This window comes from Arachis hypogaea, chromosome 2 (genome assembly GCF_003086295.3).
Source record: "Arachis hypogaea cultivar Tifrunner chromosome 2, arahy.Tifrunner.gnm2.J5K5, whole genome shotgun sequence".
NCBI classification, from domain to species: domain Eukaryota; kingdom Viridiplantae; phylum Streptophyta; class Magnoliopsida; order Fabales; family Fabaceae; genus Arachis; species Arachis hypogaea.
In genome coordinates, this window is record NC_092037.1 from 90,009,117 (window position 1) to 90,015,651 (window position 6,535).

Below are 6,535 nucleotides of genomic sequence, written 5' to 3' on the forward strand. Positions count from 1 at the left end.
AAGGATATAGAGGTTCCTTACCTTATCCAACGGTGATTGGGGTAAGGCCCGACAATAACCCACTACTAGAGATCACCTAAACAAACAAAACCTAAAAATCTACTCAAAATTATAACCCAAAAATGTAGAAATTCTAAGACTGAAAACTGGAGCTTGAGACACGATTTCTTACCAGATTTTCTTAGATAGAAGCGAAGAGCTCAACAAGAGCTTCGTGTTGCCACAAACGGCTCGTCAATCGGAGCTCCGTAGCTCAAGTTATGGCTTGAAGAAGATAGAGGTGAATAGTGAAACCCCTCTCCTCTCTTCTCTCAACTCAGCAGCGCCCCATTTCTTATTTTGGGGTGGAAATGAGCTGAAATGCTCATTTAATGGGCATATATATGTTGGGTCTTGGGCCCGATTTGGGTCCGGTCCAACCCGTTAACGTTTTTGGTTCGTTTGGCCCACTTTGGGCCAAAACTTTTAAAATTAGAGTCCAGTTTTCGATTATAAATTTTTACCTTTTCAAAATGATAAATTGAATTTTTCAAAAATATTATTTTTCTAAAAATACGGTACCAGACAGTCTGGAACTGATACTGCCAGCTTAAGCACCGGTACACATTTTTATAAAAGTATTTCGCAAAAGACACATTTTTCCAACTTAATTAGAAAAATTCACTGAATCCAAATTTTACCTTCAAATTTTCAAATTAAAACTTTTAAATTTTGAATCTACTTCGGGCACTTAAAATTATTATTTTATTAAATCAGTTATGCCGGTTTTTACATTTATCCTATTCAGAGATGCATTTACGTGTGTAGGTTACTTGATGATGATCAATAATATATTGATGCTATTGAAGAAGCAAGTCACTAGGGCTCTGGATATTATTTGAGAAAGTTGTTCACAACTCTTTTGTGGACAAATTCAATGACTCGACCTGAGGTAGTTTGGCATAAATGTTGAACTTTACTATTAGATGGAATACTATATAATCATTTAACTATGTTCAATTTACCAGGTTTAAGCTTATTCATTAAAATCTACATTCATTTTGCTACAAGTTTCTTCATCAATGTCCAGATGATACCATTTTCTATTTTGATATATATTAATATCAAGGTTGTTGAAACTTTTTAACAAATATAAGTGTCACAGTGAACAATTAAATGTCTTAAGGTATTTTACTAATATTTTAATATTAATTTTCACTTATAATTGCATATTTGATTTTATCAGATGATAAATTATCAGAGCTTACTCTAATAGAGATTGAACAAATACTTAATGGTAATGACAAAACACTTTGAGAATATGCAACAAGGCCATTTCCCAATATGGATGACATTCACAGCATGAGACGTGGCTCTTTCCAATACAAATTAATATTGGATAAACTCTGCTATGATCGAGTTATGTTGGCTGAGCAACACAAGCAATATTGATCACAAATGACAACAGAAAAAAATATGTATATGACCAAATCCTTTAGGTTGTCAATTCAGATTGCAGTAAAGTTTTCTTCTTATATAGGTACGAAGGTACATGAAAGACTTTTGTTTGGAATATTGTCTCAGTTGCTCTTAGATCAAAGGGTAAAATTGTTTTAACAATTGCTTCAAGTGAAATAGTATCGCACTTGCTACTAGAGGAAGAATAGCTCATTCCAGGTTCGCAACTCCCCTGACTCTTGATGAATCTTCCACCTGTAACATAAAATAAGGAAGCCTCACTAGTTGAGTTAATTTTGGCAACCAAACTTATCATTTGGGATGAAGCACAAATGATAAATAAATTATGCTTTAAAGCACTATATCAAATTATGAGAGACTTACTTTAGTATACAAACCATTCAAGTTTACTGTTGTTGTTTGGGGAAAAAACAATCATCTTTTGGTGGTGATTTAAGCAAATTCTCTTGGTGATAACAAAGGAATCTAGATAAGATATTGTTAATGCATAGACTAATTCGTCTTATCTATAGCATGAATGTAAGTTATTAACTTTAACTCAAAATATGAGATTAAAGTGTTCAATAGAAGATGAAAGTGTCAGAAAACAAAAAGAATTTGTACAATAAATCCTTGATTTGGGAGATGAAAAGGTTGCTCATTCAGAAGATGGATACAATGTAGTTTCTATTTCACCTAAATTTTTAATTATAAATTTTGATGACCCAATTCATGCAGTCGTTGAAGCTATTTATAATACTACCTAAAGGATCCCACATATTTACGGCATTTGCATGGCCATTCTACTCTAGCTCCAACAATCAACATTGTTGAACAAGTTAATGATTACATGCTGGCTTTAGATGAAAATGAAAAAAGGTTTATCTAAACTCAGATTCACCATTCTTTAAAGAAGGAGCTGACAACAATATGGCATCAATGCACACTTTAGAATTTTTGGCAAGTATTAAATCTCTCGGACTCCCAAATCATGAGCTTTCCTTTAATTAAAGGTGTCATGTGATGTTTATTAGAAATATTGTTCTATCCTTGGAGAAAATACACTCTTAAGACCTTTATATGTTATTGAAAGAAAAACAACAATAACACATAGATTCTCACATAAAAATCTTATACCCTCATGCACGTATGAGACAAAATTTGACCGTTATAGTATATTTTTAAACTTTTTAAAACTTACATAACCCTCCATTTTGTATATTTATTACACCCACTCACAAATTTTTTCACTCTTTTAATATGCACAACTCAAGACCTTTCAAAATGAAGAACAACTTCACCTCTATTTTCCTCAATGAGTTCAGCATAACACTATGACTTCTTTTATAGTTAGTTTTATAGTTTTTGTTTGTGCTAGTGCAAAACTTTGACGTTTACACAAAATGTCACTAACATTTTCACTTTTTCTGAAACACGTCAATGACGTTTTGACCAACTTTAATTTCAAATTCATTTAACTAACAAAATGGTAACAACATTTCTATTTTTATAATTTAAAAAAAATCAATTAAACGACAATGCCATTTTTCTATTTTAAAATTTTAAAAGATAATTTTTTATTCAAAATGTAGGTGATGTTTTCTTTTTTACTGATTAAAACAAATTTTAACTCACATAAAATGGCGTACCTTCTGAAACGTGAAAACTTTTTCATAGCAGTATAAAACTCGAATGTAGAAAAAACAATGAAAAATATCACACATTTTTTTATAATATCAAAAAAATTGTGACAAAGAACAATCCTACCAACTACCAAGACTATAAGGTAGAGTGCATCTTCTAATAAATCTTGAGTTCAAGACTTAGTGCATGTAGTTATTTTTAAAACTTCATGTCTATTAATATATAATAAGAAAGTAGTAGTAAATTCTTTATTCGACAAGTGTATAGCCTATATAAGTGACACGTGGCGTAGTAGAAAGACAAGGATTTTAAAGCAAATACCAGTCATTTAGATGTCAAATTTAAAACTGTATGTAAGTAGATTGATAAAACCCCAGACATTTAGCGGCAAGTATATTTCAAAATTTAAAAACTCATTCTTCTTTCATCAGATCTCTCTCCAAGTCTCCATCATTCTCTCCACCTGCCGGTACCAAAGCTTAGCACCGCCACCGAGTAAACACATAAACTTTGCTCGTGATGCAATAAGAGGAACCGCTGTTAGGGACTTTTCATCTGTTCACAAAAAATGAATCTCGATCCATTCACAATTACTCAGCAGGGATGGTTGTCTTGGCTTATGGTCATGACCGGCAAAGCAATTAGCGATTGGACTTATCACCATCGAGCAGCAGAGATGAAGAATAAGCAAGAGGTGATAGTGGTTGTTGATGCAGAACAGCGGCAGCATTGAGTGGTGTTGCTATCGTTAGTGAAAAAAGAGTAGTTGGAAGCAAGTTGACAACACTGGTGAAGAGAACAAAGAAATCAGATATCCTATCGTTGGCATTGTTGCGGAGGTAATTTATTTTTTTAAAGTTATAATATTTACACAAATCGTTGTGTTTGTGAAAAATCAATAAAGTTGAGAAAGTATTTCTTTCACTATTAAACTTCACTAAAAGGTTGTGTTTTCATAGATCTAAAAAATAATAACACGTTTAGAAATTTTCTATGTGATCTAAATCTTTGTTTGCAGAGATAGCAGATAACTTAATCCTGTTTATGAAATTTACTTAAATTTTCTAATATATAATAAGTGAAACATAAATGCTTGCCATATTAATGCCCTTGGTTAGCAAATATTCAATTTCAAAGCTTGAATAATTCTTGATCTGTTGCTTTAATGTATGTAATATTTAGATATGGTGTGGAAGCACATCTTGAAGGAGCTCAAGGATTTCAGAAGGACCCTCCTACGTCGTGCTGAACGGGTTAGCTTCTTCAACCCCATTCATATTTTTTATCTTTTGATTTATTTTAAAAATTATTATTTAGCTTTAATATTGTGGAAAAATTTAAAAAATTTTCATTTTTTCTAATATGAGATAAACAATCTTTGGTGCCTCTTTCGTTGATTCTTAAAAAGGTTGGTGCTTTTTTTTTCGGAGAAACTCTCCTACTCTTAAATAACAAGCATCTAAGGTTGTAATTGACCTACAATTAAAATTTGTTTTTAACATTTTGTTTTGGATAATTTATTGTGTTTGTCTTCTATTAACTATATTACTGTTTGCATCTTTTTAATCACATTATACATGTTTTAAGGAAGAATTATCAATAAAGTTGTTAGAATTTTTAAAGTCTCCATATGCTATTTGAAGGCTAAGCTTGAGAAAATTATCTTGAGACATATCCTGTTTGATAAAAAGGCAGAAGAGCAAAAAAAGATCAATGAAGCTACATAATTTAAGCTATCAATTTATTGTGACTATATTTGTTATATTTAGTTTGATTTTAACTTTGAAATTGTATTTAGTGTGATGTTTGTTGCTTTCACTTTGTGGATAACTTTAATACTACACTATTTATATTCTTTAATATATATGTATATATACGGGGCGGAACTTAATTCAGACAAGGGGTCATAGCCCCTCAAATTTTAACTAAAAAAATTAGTAATATTTTTTTTAAAAATAAAAAATAGTTAAGTTGGCTCAAATATTTTACTATAACTTAAAATACCAAAGTTCAATCTTCATCTCTTGTTTTTATTACACAATAGTTTTTAGTTTTAAACATTTAAAACATGTTGGATTTAGACTGAATTGAGTGTATTCGCATTTCGCAACTCTCTATTCAATAAGCAACACTCCCTCTACCTTTGAGTTCAAATATAAAAAATTAGGTATTTTTATTTATATAATTTAATGTTATTTTATATTTGACTATTTATTTAATTTAATTTTTTATATGATAAAAAATATTAGAATATTCAATAAGTATTGATATTATCGTATTTGTATAAATTGATAAAAAAATTCAATAAATATTATAAATTTTAATATTTGTCCTTCTAACTTCTTTTCTACATATTTTACAGGATATATATTTAAATTTTTATATAAAATAATCATGAAAAATAAAAAAATTGATGCATTTTTTAAGAGGAAGGTTAATATTTAAGAAGGAAAACATATAACTTTTACAAGTAAATAGTTCTTCTATTTTAATGAATCACGAAGAAAGTGAGATACAACCTTCAAAAGTTCAAAGAGTTGCATTTGATTAGTTTGACCTTAATTTTTTGAAACGAGACCCTAGAAAAAGGCTTTAAATTTGGCAATATCACCCAAATCAGAGGGGATAAAGTTAGACGAGTTTATCTTAAATAAGGTCTATATAAAAAACATATTAATAATTATTTTTTATCTAACCCCAAAAATTTTATTTCAAGCTCCGCCACTGTATATAACAACATAAAAAAGACTGAGGTTCTTACGTATATAAGTAGCTAAGTATTATATTTTTTATTTAGATACAACTCAAATTAATTGTTGTGTTTGTATGATTGTCATTTATGTAATGGAAGAAATAATTGAACAAGTTAAAATATATTCTATTAGTAATTAATAATCTTTATATGATCAACCAATGAGATGTAAGTGTAATGATTTGTGTTTAAACTCAAATCTTTTCAAGCCTTTATTTGAAACCTCATTCATTTTGTATCAAACATCAAATATTGGTACTATATATAATGGATAATGGATTGATTATGATAGTATGTGAAATAACACTAATGGGGCATTAATTTTTAGGATTTTTTGTTATAAAAGTTGGCCATTTATAATTTTCAACCTCTTATAAATATATATATATATATAAAATTACTCAGTACATTTTATATTTTGATATATCTGTACGAAATGAATTAATTTAAATGGCTTGTAGTGTTCAATGCAATGTTATTGAGAAGTTGATGGTGAAATTGTAGGTAGGAGTAAGAATGTAATTAAGAGTTTGAGAATTAAGAGTTTGAGCATAATATAATCGGTCAAATTTAAAAAAAAAAATATTGCTATTTTGCGATTTTAATTAATATATCTTTATGTATAAGCATTGATATCTATTAAATTTGTAAATTATTTGTGTGAAAGTTGTGAAGTATATATTTTAAGTAAGCACTGCTTTA